Source organism: Rhyacophila brunnea, unplaced genomic scaffold, assembly GCF_057557595.1.
Source record: "Rhyacophila brunnea isolate RB1 unplaced genomic scaffold, BYU_Rbru_1.0 scaffold_15, whole genome shotgun sequence".
Lineage (NCBI taxonomy): Eukaryota > Metazoa > Arthropoda > Insecta > Trichoptera > Rhyacophilidae > Rhyacophila > Rhyacophila brunnea.
The window spans coordinates 30,811,682-30,829,232 of record NW_028232806.1 but is presented as its reverse complement, the minus strand read 5'-3'; positions in this window follow the sequence as shown (position 1 = coordinate 30,829,232).

The following is a 17,551-nucleotide window of genomic DNA, read 5'->3' as shown; positions in this document are numbered from 1 at the left end:
GGAAATGATAATACGATAGTAGGTACTACTGATGAATATGTACACACTAATGACAACGACACACTAATTCGATGAAATTTCAATAACTCGCTGACGATATAAAATTGAGGGATGAGTTTAAATTATGTATTTTTATAACCATTTATACACATTGAAATCATTAAATTAATCAAATTATTTTGTATTTTTAAAAACATATCTATATTTTATTTATAAGATAAGTATATTGTGATTTCGACAGAATTTTTAAAGACATATCGCGCTGTTGTATATTTATATTGTACATTCCTACTTTCCTACATATACGACAGATGTCGTTTGGCACATCAAATTATTTTTTATAAAATAAAGTTATTGTAATATTATAGGCATGTACGTCAATACGTAATTAAAAATATTTTTATTAAGAAGGTAGGCTTTAAATAATTGCCTTGTATGGAGTCTTCACCACTGGTGTGTGGATGTTGATGAGGAGAGTGATGTCTGAAATATGAAGACTTGTAGTTGCTGGCGGAGATGGCGAGTTTATTTGACAGATTGCCAAGTACAGTTTACATAGGTACACACAAAAAATATTACACGATACAAAATAGCCCGATGCAGAGTGACAATTACACGATGAAATACAATGAGGAGTGAAATAGTTTAGCCTTCGACGCGACGATACGAAGTGAGGCTTATACCATCGTGATAGCATTTTTTTATTGAACCCATCACGTTGGAAAATACTTAGGTACGTATCTCAGGCCTCGGTGAGAAAATACATTTTGAATATATCGCACCCTTAGACCTACACTGACGTAAGTCAAAATTAGCCATTTTCCAGCAGAGCCGAAACAAACTTTTTGAACCATGTTTATGGTACTTGATTTAATGTCTAATGGCTTTACAATGTCCATTTTTTTATAGAATTCGAAAAAAATATATCTTTCTAGTGGCATTCATTTAAGAGTATCAGAGTTACTGGAGTGTTCTTCTCGATATTTGACTAAATTTATTTAAAATAACGATGGAATTAAGGGTTATCTCGTTAAATAATTATTTTAGAGATACGCCAGTGTTCTCCTGAGATGCATTCATAACCCAAAACAGCAAAATTCAGACTTACGTCAGTGTAGGTCTGGGGGTGCGATAATTAACATTAATAAATGTGTCTGATGTGAAAAAGTGCTAACTAAGTAGTAATTCGATTGTGTGGAAAATGTATCCAAGGAAAATTCACGTACTAAACAATATTGAAATAAATAATATGAATTTGAGAATGAGTCGTAGGTCACGGATTCTACTGACACTGCTTGGTTTTCACGGAACCAATTTTTCTTCTTATTATGTCATCACCTAGCGGAGGTCGATTTTAGCTTAATCATTATGCTACCTGGAACAGTTCAGTGGAGCTTCTTTCTATCACAAAGGTTTTTAAGTAACGAAATGTGGAGTAGTTCTCAGCTATGTTCACCATTGATCTTTCCTTAGATAACAGGTTGAGGAATGCTGAACTTTTGTCCTCTCATGATGTAGTCGAGGTACTGCAGTTTTATTCGTTTTGATCCTATGCAAAACTTCTCGGTTTTTTTCGATTCGATTAAGAACTTCCACATTTACCACCCGGTCAGTCCAATGATTTTTCAGGATGTGTTTATACAGCTACATTTCGAAAGCTTCAACACTCCATGACATCTCTTGATTTAGGGCAATACTACTGCAAGTTACATTTTACTGTGTTTTAAAAGATATTGGTTTACGGTTATGTCACAGATTAGACATTGTTTGACTATATATTATTTGTATATAATAAATAGGTATAGATTCTATGGAGTGTTGTCTATATTGAATAAAGTAGGTACAATGTGATGTCTATAGCGAATCAAAAATGCGTGTAAATACTTTGTCACCCTACAACTTTTTAGGGTTGGGGATAGTTTTAACCCTATAAGCGTGAGTGATTTTGCTAAAAATAATTTTATTGCATCAAAAATATTGCATTCAAAATAATACAATTTGATTTTTTCTCCAGGTGGTAATAAATAATACTGGGTGAACCATCAAACGATTATTTTGTGTATTTTTTCGCGCAAGTAATTATTTTCCGCAGTCAAAATTGTCCGTCGTACAATGTTGTTCCAAATAACTGTATAGTTAGTAGACGATAATGGTTTTTAAAACTAAATTAATACAAATATTCAAACCCCATCTTTATAATAAATTGTCAGTGAACGAAAGGTTAAAAATTACCGACTGTATAAGGGCAAGATAAAGTAAGTATAGAGGGTTTTCCAAGTATAATACCTTGAATTAAATTTAAAAAAAAAACTGGAGTCAAAATAAGAAATGAAATAGCAAGAAACACTTCTATGTAAATAGATAGAACATTTTTTTCTGCAATCGAACCATATTATCAGTAATCAAATGCTACATAATATACGTATTGGTCCACCTCTTCGGAACCAAAATCTAGACGATACAGGGACGGATCACCAGAACTTTCAAGATGTGTTTATATCGGTGTAAAATGAGGATTTAGTGGGCTCCTCGTGACCATATTAAAAATATCGTGAGGTTACTACTAAAAGTTTGTAAGTCTCGAAATAATGGTAGGTGTGGAGTAATTTGAATTTGACGATTGACATAAGTCAGAAACATTTGAAAACACCTAATTCTTTCTAGTGGTACATGTATGGGATGTTTACAAATTATCTGTGTTCAATATATAGAATGTCATATTCTCAAATTTTGTGAATTATTCGTTAAATCTAATATATAAAAATTAATATTTGTGTGTTTGTTTGTTCGTATTTAATGCGCAGCCATACCGTTCATCCGATTGCGATAAAACTTTGTAAACTTATTGCTTGCACTTGCGAGAAGAGTATAGGCTATACTAATATATAAAAATGAATGTCTGTCTGTCTGTATGTCTGTGTGTCTGTCCCGTATGCGTTCCTATACCATTCATCCGATTGCAATGAAATTTTGGTAAGTGGTTGTATGCATACCCATAAAGGTTTCTGAATTAGAAAAATCATCATCTTCTTCTTCTTCTTCATTATATTTTCTTTTATTCGTATGGTTCCTATACCATTCATCCGATTGCAATGAAATTTTGGTAAGTAGTTGTATACACACCCATAAAGGTTTCTGAATTAGAAAAATTATCATCTTCTTCTTCTTCTTCATTCTATCTTCTTTTATTCGTATGGTCCCTATACCATTCATCCGATTGCGATGAAACCTTCATCAGTTGTTGTGGTAACACCCGCAAAGGTTTCTGAATTAGTACAACTATCTTCTTCTTCTTCTTCTTCTTCATTCTATCTTCTTTTATTTGTATGGTCCCTATACCATTCATCCGATTGCAATGAAACCTTCATCAGTTGTTGTGGTAACACCCGCAATGGTTTTTTAATTAGTACAACCATCTTCTTCTTCTTCTTCTTCTTCTTCTTCTTCTTCTTCTTCTTCTTCTATTCTATATTCTTCTATTCGTATGCGTTCCTATTCCATTCATCCGATTGCAATAAAATTTTCGTTAGTAATTGTGCCTACACCCGCGAAGGTTTCTGAATTAGTACAACCATCTTCTTCTTCTTCTTCTTCATTCTATCTTCTTTTATTCGTATGGTCCCTATACCATTTATCCGATTGCGATGAAACCTTCGTCAGTTGTTGTGGTAACACCCGCAATGGTTTTTGAATTAGTACAACTATCTTCTTCTTCTTCTTCTTCTATTCTATATTCTTCTATTCGTATGCGTTTCTATTCCATTCATCCGATTGCAACAAATTTTTCGTCAGTAATTGTGCCAACACCCGCGAAGGTTTCTGAATTGGTACAACCATCTTCTTCTTCTATTCTATCTTCTATTCGTATGCGTTCCTATACCATTCATCCGATTGCAATGAAATTTTGATCAACTGTTGTGCTCACGCCGCAAAGGTCTCTGAATTGTTACAACTATTTTCTTTTTTCTTCTATTCTATCTTCTTCTATTTGTATGCGTTCTTATACCATTCATCCGATTGCGATGAAATTTTGACCAGTTGTTGTGAGCACGCCCGCGAAGAGTTCTGAATTAGTACAACCATCTTCTTCTTCTTCTATTCGTATGCGTTCCTATACCATTCACCCGATTGCAATGAAACTTTGGTGAGTTGTTGTGCCCTTGCCCGCAAAGGTTTCTGAATTACCACAATCATCTTTTTCTTCTTCTATGTGTATGCGTTCTTATGCCATTCATCCGATTGTGATGAAATTTTGACCAGTTGTTTTGCGCAAGCCCGCAAAGGTTTTTGAATTAGTACAACCATCTTCTTCTTCTTCTATTCGTATGCGTTCCTATACCATTAATCCGATTGCAATGAAACTTTGGTGAGTTGTCATGCGCATGCCCACAAAGGTTTCTGAATTAGAAAATCAGCTTCTTCTACTATTCGTATGCGTTCCTATACCATTCATCCGATTGCGATGAAACTTTTATCAGTTGTGTGCGGTTTCTAAATTATTATTATATAACATACTAAGTTTGTTGTTTGTTTGTTCCATCCAATTTTGATTTTTTTTTTTACTACATATTTATAACATTAATAACGTTTTCATATTTTGGATTCGATTTTAATTTAGTGTTCTTATGTTTGACCTTTACTCCTATTATAATTATTTTCATATTGCCATATTGTATTACACAGATATTTTAATATTAAAGAAATAATTACCTCTTATTATTTTTCAAATATCTAAGATAAATATAACCACGAAGCGACCCCGTGCGAAGCCGGGTACTTTAGCTAGTAGTTTATAAAATTATTATCAAGTGTACATAAGTACGCTATTAAAATTAAATATTGGAGTAATCGGTGACGTCAGTTAGTAATTAAGGCATTTAATTTATACCTACCTGGATTTAATATACGAACACCGATTGATAGCCAATATCATGGGCCTCACATCCTGAGCCGGGCCCCCAGGCTAAGATCTTTGGCGGCCCCCCCTACCTATCGTTAATGATAAAGGTAGTGTGATGCTCAGTAGCAACTAGCTACAGTAGCAGTTTCCAAAATGGTGTACGCGGTAAAATTAATGTGTAAGTATATTTAGTGTTTTTTGCATATTTTAATACATCCATTTGAATCATGGAGTTGTCGAGTATCGATACACAATTTAAAATTTAATATTATTTATTTATCGTACAACCACATTATTTTAAATAATACCATTATAAAAGGATGCAGGCGACTTTTTTACCATTAAAGCATATTTGTGATGTGAGTTTATCTCACTTATCTGGTGGACTCGCCTCGTCGGCTCTTCTGATCCCAGGCCCCCAGGCTAGAGTCCTGTCAGACCCTCCCCCTTGTGGGGGCCATGGCCAAAATTGTAACGCATTTCATGTAAGAATTACTAGTTGAAATCGTCGTATCTAAGTAGGATGCCCGTAGGTTAATTGAAAAAGCACACTGGCGTTAATCCGTCGGGTGTCGTATCTTTAATATTTTTCTCTTGGGTATATGCATGAGATGTTTTCAAATTATATATATTCAATATTATATAAAATGTAACATTTTCAAATCTTGTGAATAATTATCAGTTGAATAAAAGAAATACGTACATAGTTTATCTAATAAATTGGTTGATATTAGAAATGCTTGTTCAATTTTGATTTACGTATGATGGATATTTTTAGGTAGTAAGTAAATTTGGTTGCATCTTCAGTATTCGACCGTACTGGGTTAAACATAAGGGTTCAGTGTCATTAAAGGTTATTGTGAGTAAGGGTGGTTTTGTGCGAGTACAGAGGGTTGATTCAGGCGAAAAGCGCTCCACTATAACTTTGCGCTAACACCTCAATTGAATAACTCAGTAAACAACTAACTTTGGCCAATATTACATCTGGAAGTTTTTATTATATTCAATACTTTGTGCTGTAAAAACGTAGTCCATAAACCATAAATACTGTTATTAATATCATTACTGTCGAGTATCTCTGTAAACAGTGTAAATCTTAGTAGCATTTAGTTACATACATTTTATTATATGTGGTTTTTATACTCAGTTCTCAGTTATACCTACTCAATATATATGTAAGTAGGTATATGAAAATGCTGTCAGAGAAGTAGGTATTTATGAATCTCGATGAAAGTGCCAGCACACTAAAGCGCGAACCAAATTGAGGTACATGTCATGGTGCATGTCGCCTACTGTCGCGGGCTGCCGCTACGGGAAAGAAGTGTGTAATCTCGTTGTTCTTGGTGCTTAAAATGTTAAGATGCTTTAAATCCCGTAGCGCATTTTGAACCTTTAAATTAAACGAACACTGGCAGTTGGCAAAATCTTCCGAAATCACTAAAACACCAATGAGGTCTCCTCACGTTGAACTGCACTGCATCGATACCTGCATGACGTTTTCAACGTTTTTATCATATATATTCCACATGCCTACACTTTTCCAATGTCATGTCGAAATCACGTTTTTTTAGCGGTTGGGGCACTATGACGTATTTTCGATGTCTATTATATATGGTCTGCAGGTTGGGTTTTGTTAAAAATATTATCTATGGATGTCATGCCGCAAGTATTTTAATGTACAAACACGTAGAAACTGTTAAGATTAATTGAAATAAGCATGAATAATAATAATAATTCAAATTACTAATACATTATAGTAGGCACTCTTCACCAGTGTCATTCTTTAGCGAATTTACAGATATGGTGATTGGTGATGCTTCAAAATATTCTGCAAAATGACAAAACCATAGACTAAATTTGTCGCCGCGACAGCGTGACAGTAGGTGACATGCACCTCAATTTGATTCGCGCTTCACTGTTCATGACGCGGAGAAAATCAACTATAATATGATTGTATCTTGGCTGCCAAACGGACCTTGTGACACCTGTAGTCTTGCGTGTCCGGAAGCTTGTACGTATGCAATTCGCCGTATCACACTTCACCGTGAAATGTTGTGTCGAAAATATATGGCCGTATATTAAAGACTGTTCAACCTCTTTGGGTCGTACCTATAATAGTACTGACATAAAATTCATGTCTAAATAAAACACGGTTCTTGAGGGTTTACACTTTACAGAAAGTCAGCAGAAAACAAATTTTGAAAATATCCGATATACTGGAATATTTGTTAGGTTAGGTTTTTATTCTTGAATTCATGAATTTTGCCAAAATCGAAAAAATTGAATTAATGTTCATATTTAATCTAATAAAATTGGAGACCGTATAGTATATATATATATATATATATATATGGTCATCTCTTTCCGATAAGAAAGCTCACAGCGAACTGTGCCACGGTGAAATGTTTTACGTACAACTTACAAATAATCGTAGTTTTTTCGCATATGTAAACTTGTTTCGACGTCGAATTTTGTTGTTATTAAAAACACAATATGTAACTTAATGTACTGTTATTTTTGATAGAAAAAAAATCATACCCCACCTTTCTTTGTATATTCCCCATACACAGACACTCCATACTTTACGCCTAGCGATGAACACCTGATCAACAGCTATAAATACGTGTGGTCACATATGAGATATAGTGACGTATCGTGTCCACGTGTGGTTATGCCCTAGAGGTGGCGCGCCGCCTATAGGTTATAATATAGGATTGCTAGTGTCCGTTTGTGTTATCCTCGCTCTGTTATATTAAACATGCCGTATTAGAACAATAAAGCAAATATTTGATGCCCCAGATGGGTTGACTTATGAGTGCCATGGGTTATCCAGCGGCTACTACAGGCCTTGCGTCTAGTATGCCGAGAGAAGTGGTCAACCAATTGACCGGATAACAACTAATTATTAACTAAACAAGGAAAATTACATACCTACGAATATTTAAAATAGTATATTAACAAAATTATTGACGCTACTGTACAATACTGCCATTAAATACATATTTCAATGGTGTACCTAATGTTATTTGCACTAAACCACTCCAAACAAATTTGTAACGCAATAAAAAAATATGTTCCGAGCACAATCAACCATCGAGGGGTGAAAGCTCCACAGTCCATTAGTGTATACTCTATGGCGTCTATGGTGTCTATGGGATTTAGTCCATACAAAATGATAGTAATTCATGTTCATCCACACATGATTAATGTTAACCGTGTCTAATGCCTCGAACAAAGAGCTCTTTTTAATACTAAACAATAAAGTTTTCACACCTCACGACAAACGGATATTGGACATTATCTTTTATGACGGAGATTATTTTTATAAATTGTTTGACATATTAATATTATACATGCGCATTTAGTGATGCAGAGGTCCGACGCACTGACTGAGTTTGAAGTCCCCTACGATAAAAAAAAATCAACAATTTCGTGACCATGTAATCTACTTACTATCTACTCACTTTTCCCTCCACTACCGCCACGTCTCTACACCGTATACCTTGGCGTAACAAACGTTAGGTGCTCTTCAAATTGTGCCGAATATGTCCCAGGAGCAACTTCTCAAGACCTTGGTTGCCGTGCACTAGAGTGTGCACGATTCCTACTTCGATATAATATATCACGGTCAATTGTCGATGACAAAAGACCTTCTCGCTCGCCGTAAAGTGCCGCAAATTTTTTAAAGGCTGAGAAATATTCCCTCGTAGATATCAAGTCGAAATAGCCGACCGGTCCAACTGAGGGTCGGACCGACTTGAGAAGCTCTTTTCTTTCAACTGACATATGGTGACACTCCCAGAGGATGTGATCGGTATCCTGCAATTCGCTACATAAGCGAGTCGGAGATTCTATATCTATATCCTACTACTAGGTATATAATATTTTAAATCGTGTCCGGAAACTTGTACGTATACAGTTTGCCATATTACACTTCACCGTGAAATGTTGTGTCGGAAATATATGGCCGTATATAAAAGACCGTCCAACCTCTTTGGGTCGTATAGTACTGACATAAAATTCATGTCTAAATAAAACATGGTTCTTGTCGGTTTACACTTTACAGGAAGTCAGCAGCAAACAAATTTTGAAAATAGCCGATATACTGGATAATTTGTTAGGTTAGATAAGGTCAGGTTAGGTTAGGTTTTCATTTTTGAATTCATGAATTTTGCCAAAATCAGCTATGAAAATTGAATTAATATAATATTATAACCGACAGAAAATATCATTTTTGAAAAAAGTAAGACACCCAGCAGGAACTTGCATCTCTCTGAACTAAGAACTCATTACTTAACTAAGAATACAATTTGCAGATGGCGCTGGTTAGTTTTTAAATTCAATTAAACCCTGCATATCCAAACCATAATAGTTTAGGTATGCTATGAGCGATCCGACAAAAATAGTGCACACTTTTTCAGTCATACCTATTTTTTCGTTGAATTAAGGATACATTAATTCACTAAGCCCTACCTAAATCAAACCATTATCTATAAAAAACATTCTTCTATCTATAAAATATGTAATATTATGTATGGTTTAATTTAAAGGCATAATTTTAGATATATTATAGAATTCAGGGGTAGTCAACCTGGTCCCTACCGCCCACAAGTGTGCGTTCCAGCTTTCATGGTGGGCGATAGGGGTTTTAAAAACATTTTCATTATGTTTTCATAAAATTCCCCGTGACAATTTAATTTTCAGAAAATTACTATTTTTATCGCCCTCGCATAAGTTTCGTTCACGTTCATAAAAAATGCCTGTCTAATATCCAAATAATATGTGGAAAATGATATAAGTACTGTTTATTGATACCTTTCCCTACATCATATCTTATGGAATCTTTAGTTTATATGCTTTAACTTGCTGTGAGTACGTTATAAATCTTATAAAGTAAAGTTACTTCCTTCCTTTATAAATCACCATTACTGAGGAACCGGTGGGCGGCTAGAAAATTTTACTACTAACAGAGATACAAAAGTGGGCGGTAGGTATAAAAAGGTTGACTACCCCTGTTATAGATAAACGAATATTTTTTGGCTATTAACTACGATGGCTTAGATTACGATTAGACAGTGTTTAATTGAATTTTAAAAAGTAACAAACACTGTCTACAGTCTACACATTCTAGTCTTAGTCCAATGAAACGAAACACGTTTGACTGACAAAGTTTAGTGTGCACTATTTATATTGGATTTTAACAGCCTACCTCCACTCTTCGCCACTGATATAAATAAATACAAAGCCCGGCTGAATGTTCTCAAATAATATCAAAATTGATAACGCGTTTTGTTTACGTGACAAACTTTAATACAAAGTATTATAATTCGGACGTAACTATTGAAAATAAAATATTATTCATTAAAAATGTTTAAGCTTACCTATGCATTTTCTCTACTCTGGATAATTATACCTCGTGGCTCATCCAGAAGGCAACCTACTTCTTTATATTTTTGTGTTCCGTGCATATTACAGTGACGTTCTTACGATGACGAAAACCGTGAAGCATTAAAAAGTAGCAAATAATGAGAAAAAAACCCAAATCTGTATATCGTATTACGTTCGGTGTACACAATGTTCCCAGCGGGGAGCTAGATACCGCCCGTGGGGTGTTAACCGCCTATAATCCGGACTAATTCCACTCTGGCATAACGCGTATTGCTTTATTAGGACTTTTACTTACGCCCCTGTCAATATCACGAGGTGTGAATATATAATGTGTGGCTTTACTGGAATGATTGCCTATATTTTTTTTACTAAAAAGTTTGGGAATCGCTGGCGGAATCCGGTGACGTAAACACGGTTCTAATTGATTATTTGATGTAACTATAATTTGAATAATTGCATTTGTAATATTGAACATTATAAAACACTAGAAGAAATTACTAGGCGATATTCTAGTACTGCACTGTAAGCATCTATCAAACTATTATTGTATTTTTTTTCACGACCCAATTAAAATATACGATCCCTTTACTTTGCGAGGCTGTTTATTTTTCAAATTTGAATTTGCGTTTACGTGTAAGTATGTTTTCTGTCATCTTACCCCCTTTAATGGATGATCTCCATATTTCGTGCTTTCCTACACATTTACATAGGTAATAATATAATATGTTCTCTCGGTGCTTGTCGGTTTACATTACAGGAAGCCAGTGGCAAACAGATTTTGAATAAAGCCAATATACTGGATTATTTGTTAGGTTAGGTTAAATTCGGTTAAGTAAGGATAGGTTAAATTAGTTTAGATTAAGTTAGGTAGCGCGGTTCCCGCCTTGCTTCATGTAAACCGACTTGTACCGTTCTCTCTTGCGTTACAGACAGACAAATAAATAAATCAATACAATTATATAATGTAATAATATGAAACTGCTACAAATAGTAAAACTCAATTAATTCGTTTGTGTTTAAATAGATTAGACAATTCTGCCATTTTTAAACGAATAGCCATTAACTTAAAAACTGTATGTTATTTACAAGAATTGAAAATATAACTAATATTAAATTCTACAGGTTTTTAAAAAGGTTTGTCAATAGCTATTTCGGTTGTAACACCATTATCAAGACTAGATTATTATAAAAACCTGTAGAATGTAATATTAATTATATTTTCATTTCTTGTAAAATGGAATTCTACCAAGTAAATGCTAACTCAATTAATAGTATGTTATTTATTTTATACTTACAGTTAGACAAAAATTTATTGCAGATCGTACTTAAAACTAAAAAAAAACTTGTATAATATGATCATAGGCGTAGTCCCTTGTGGTGAATATGATCACGTAGTAAGTTGTAGAGATACCCCACGTGGCTGAAATTTTTACTCTGGATGCTACAGATGAATGCGACACTCCTCGCTACCATGACTCGATGTACGGAATCCATCATCGTGACACTGGACTAAGAGAAATGGTGTGACCTTATATTTCCTGGCGTGTCAGAGACAGTAGGAATTAGACGACATAAAATACTAAATTAGAATTATTATTACAAATGTGTCCAATGGAAAGGTTTGTTTCATTTATTTACAAAACGTGTTTCGATAATACTCGCCCGAAATTTATCTAAAAAATGCGATTTCCTCGCAAAAAAACGAAACCAAATCCCAATCTAATATCCTGAGAAATGAAAATGTCATGGAAACAAATTTGATAATCCCATTTCCCGAGGTATACCGAAGACGGCCGGAACAATCCGAGCGGAATTGTAACGGAATCGTTAGAGATAACGGCGAGCCGCTGTAACGACATAACGACGAGAAAACGAATGAGAATGAAAATCTATCGGTCAGGAAATGAAATGCGATTGATAAAAATTGAATCTGCTACGAAATAGTTCAAGGGAAAAAACGTTCTAATTCATATTTTTCGCTAATAAAAACGGGCCAAAATATTCACATAGTTAGGATTGAGATACTGTTTAAAAGCTATGTAGGTACAGACATACGAGCGGCTTTAAATAATTAAAATACTATTCGCCATTATTTTCTTCTTATTAAATTTAATTCTTATTTCACTAAAATTGTAATATTTTGGAGTTGTTTTTCCCTTCATCATAAATGCTAGTATGCTATACCATAAAAGCGCAGCATCTTATTCTAATTTGATCGTGTCTGTTCCTTATGTAGGCGCTCCATTGACGAGCCAATAGTCCGAGAACAATAAATCGTCCAATTTGTTTATGCTCTGCTACTGATCAACGAACGAATAAAAAAGTCGAGCCGTCAAAAGTTGCGATAATCTTAATGTCTTCCTATAATCCTACAATTTTGTGTTATTTATATATTGTAGACTTGCATAAAATAATATACAGTGAAAACAACAGAAGTTTTACGTTTTCTTTTATGAATTTCATAAATACAAATAAAAAAACAATCGATAAATCTCTCATTTTCTAATGTGTAAATTAACAAATTTATCAATGAAAATGTTTAAAACAATTACAGATTTTTCGGTACGAATGATTGCGTAATGATGTCGAATCGAATTTACGTAGTGATCGACCAACTGTTATGCATAAAATCAATAAGTAGATAACAGATTCTAATTAGAGAAACCGCAACTTCCTCTGATAACAACAGCATCCTCTCTGATATCAATAATATTGTTAATTTAAATATAGATTGAATTATTCTAATTAATTCCAGAAACCCACAAACAATATTTGTGTTGATAATAAGAAGTTTCTAGAACATTATTTCTTTCCATATATCTACCATTGTGCACGTAATGAATTTTTTAGTTCTCTGTCAACAATTTTACCTCTTGTATTGTAAGCTGGCTTTCTGTCAGTTGTAATATTTGTATTATTGTAATTCTTCTCCGTTTAATAAACCAAACATCTATTAAAAGTTCTTCTCTTTCAATTTGATATCTCCTATGAAGTTTTCCGCTCTCTTTTTGCTATTCCTGACAAAACAAAAGAGACTTTAACAGAGTCCTATTTCCATAGTCCTCTGTATAAAAATAAAATAGCAAATAATACCTTTACAAGTATAAAGACTATCTAAATTCGTAATTACGAAACCTAAAAGAACTAGTGAAAGTGATAATCTATTTTACTTAAACTACTCCGCTTTTTGGGGACGTAACAGAACGAAGTTTACCAACTCGGAGAGTAAAATATCAAACATGTTTGAAATCCATCGAGCCTGGTCTGCGGATTTAAAAGTCTGCAGATCTGTGGGTCTATTCTATACTTATCGAACACTTAATTGATAAATAGTATCAAACTTAGGGTAGGTTTGTATCAAAATATTAGCACTTATTGTAACAATTACACGAAGCCGGTTTTTATTGTTGCAATAAGTGCGATATTTTAACAGCAGCAAGATAAGTGCTGTTAAAATATAGCACTTATTGCAACAATAAAAACCGGCTTCGTGTAATTGTTACAATAAGTGCTAATATTTTGATACAAACCTACCCTAAGTGTGATAATATTTTTCACTTTATCACTTTAGCGGTCGATAAGCATAGAATAGACCCACTGAGTGATCCACGCAAATAAAGTCCGAAGACTGTAAATCATCTGATTTGCGTGCCAATGGAGCACAGGCTTTTAATTTGTTGGAGTATATGGATACAACTTTGTCGCTCTTCAATCCTCTTACATCTTTTCACGTCACCAGTATTCCGTAACTCCGTCGTATTATATTATTATACACCCTATAAATGGTATTTAGAATTTGTTTTCATCTAACTGGGTTAGTGAAACACGTGGGGTTAGGTTAGGTTAGACCACCACCGTCTTAGGTCAGAAGTTATTCAAATATTTTTTTGAAAGTAGCTTTCACGTCAAAAAATTATTTTTAATTTGTGGCACTATTATTACTACTTGAGACTTAATAAGTTGGTTATTTATATATTTGAACAGTCATAGTATATTGATCAGATTTTAGAGATGTTATGGAGAAAATAAGTTACTTACATATGAGGCAATATTATACAGAGTGTTGTCTTCAGCATCCTAAAAAAGTATACTACTTATAACTACCTACATCAATAAAATTCTTTCTTAGAATTACTCTCTTATAAAGCTCCAAATTAACTTATGAACTTTTGGTTTAGGAGATTTAATATAATATGTCATAAATTAAAAATAATGTTTGAAAAAAACTAAAATGGTAACAGGTGTCATTTTAAATCTGATAAATGGTGCCGGTGATCAGATTCTGCTCCCCTTTGTAACAAATTATAAATATAAATTTACGTTATCCAATTTTTGTAATAATTTTATGATATGTATCTTTACTAACTTTTCCCATCGACTTCTGCAAAATAAAACTCACTTATCGCCGAAAGTAGAAACGTTCCGTTTGCTCCGTCTTCTTGTAAACTTTTCAAAAGAACCGAATCAAGTTTGATTCCAAATATACGTTCACACATACTTACATCTCGATCGCTCGACATTTAGAATGAACTATTTCCATTTTTTGTAATAATATTTGATTAGTTTAAAATGAAAAGAGTTTTAATTTTTGAAATGAATAACAGTCACTCTTGTATATGTTCAAATAAGATCAAATAACTTTATTATTTCTAATTATTTAAACAATAATAAAAGTAGCTCCATACCTATAATATATTACCATAATATAATAAAACTTGTAATGTACCTAAAACCTCTCAAAATTGTGTGATAATTTTTATGAACACATCTCAACGTATAAGTGATGAAGAGAAGTTCTTTTGCTTTTAACTTAATTATTAATAGACAGACGATCGATTTAATTGAAATTCAATTAAAACAGTAATATGGTTGAATTTTAAATTAATAAAACACTATAAATAGACATTTAAGCACCGTAGCAATCAAAAATTATACATAATAATATTATGTATAATAGATACGTTTCTTGTAGTCATTTAAAATTATTTAACCGAACAGTTAATATTCAATTCCACGAAAAGCTTTTTTACTTTGAGATAAGACTATACGATGGGATAGAATCATCTGTGATAGGATATACCATTCTGCGATATAAAATCAAACCGATACTCGGGTGATATTATCTTCTTAGCACTTCGTCGCTATAGGATTTGTTTCCCGAATATCCATTTTTGTCGAAATCGACATTTTAATGCAGTTCAATTTCTTTTATCGAACTCTACCGAAATCATTTATAAAAACAATATATTTTTATCTAGGAACAGAGATATTTTTTTAAAAAACCCGAATACGCCATGTTAAGTTACAATTACTCCGTGGTGTTCTCCCGAATGTCCAACTATTCGTACCTGAATATCCAAGTTAATTTCGGTCGAAATATATCTCTGGCTGAGTGTTTATTTCCCGAATATGACTTTAGCCAATCAAACCGCGCTCACGCCGTGCATCTCGCTCCCACATTCACGCTGTCTAGCTCTAAAACAATCACGCCCACTTTCATATTTTTCCGCCGTCTGGAGACTTCTTTCAAATTTCGTCTTATTGATATTGTTTTTAACGTTACTATTGTTTTAATAGTGAATTCATCAAATTTGAAGAGATCATTCATAGCTGATACATCACCAGTTCGCCCTGAACTTACAATAGAGTTGTGGAAGTGAGTATTTTAACCTAAATAACTGCATTTTGTTTTGATAAATGACACAAAATCCCAACGGTTATATGAATTCTACAGTATGACCCGCAACTACTATGACGTAAAAAATAATTATTATTTCAAATTATTATTAATCAAACATTGTTTGTCTTTATTTTACTTTTAATCTAGGTATTTCTATGAAAATAAAGGCGATGCTATTATTTATTTTTGAATGCGCTGATAATTAATATATTAATATAATATGTATGTTAGTAACTATTTATTTGGTGGATATTATATACTTAGGATATTGGTAACTACCTAATATTAGCAGCCAATGGTAATTAATTTATACATGCTATTATTTTGTGTTGTTGTTCCTTACAATAGTAAATATATAATATTTATTTGGTGGTTTGTAATAAGTGTAATTGTCAATTATAGAAATATATAATAATATACAGATATATATAAATAGATTTTTTTTTTTTTTGGAAAAAAGTATTAATATAAAATTGTTAGCAAGTACGAGTAAGTACCATCATAAAATATTGGAGAAATGACCGTGACGTCGGTTAGTAATTGAAGTAGTAGATACCTTATAATATATTTTCTCAGAAGTGATTTAAAAAAAATATGTAAGTATGTTCAATTATTAGAATGGTACATTCTTAAATCTTGTAAAATATTCGTTCAATAAAAAAATAGCTAATTACTTAAAAACTATTTTATTACTTAATCCGAAAAAAACCGAAAAAAACGATTGCTGCGTGTTATTATTACATACGAACTTGGGTAATTACGATCATTAAGTATTTAAATAGTAGAGGTAATTATTAACAATTATCGTGTAAATAAATATAACATTTGAGGCGCGTACTTTTTGACCAGTCTGTAATCCGTGGGCCGTGCAGCAATACGCTACGGTCTTAAATCCCGAACGTCCATGTTTTGTCACGAATATCCATTATTCTGAGAGAGCGCTAAAAATTTCCCGAATATCCACAGTGAGTACTTGTAAATAAAACGCATTTTCTGTGCATTTAATGATTTATACCAGTATATTATTCTTGGAATCTATTCTTAGATAATGTTGCAATCATACAGTATAGAAAGAATGATTGATACATCTACTGATATTAAAATATACGACAGTGAAATTTGTTTTTCGTCTCCTGTAAAATTGACATTTGGTCTATTCGGGAAACAAATCCTATAGCGACGACTTGTCAACTTTTAATAATATTATACACAGGGTAACATGTAAGTTGTACGTATGCAGTTCACCGTGGGACACTTATTTGTGCGCCGCAGTACGTGAAACATGAGTTCGTATAACATTTTATCAAATGACGAGTCCTTTGTTCAACATTTCACCGTGGAATACATTTGTACGTGTCTTACAAAATGCGACGATGGTTTGCAAATAGTACTGTTCCAATTAGATTAACCTTAACCTAACCTAACCTAACCTAGTAAAGACATCTCATAAAATTTGCCACATGTTGTAGCATACGTACAAATTTACTCCACGGTGAAATGTTCAACGAAGAACTCGTCATTTGATTAAATGTTACACGAACACATGTTTCACGTACTGCGGTGCACGAATAAGTGTCCTGTGG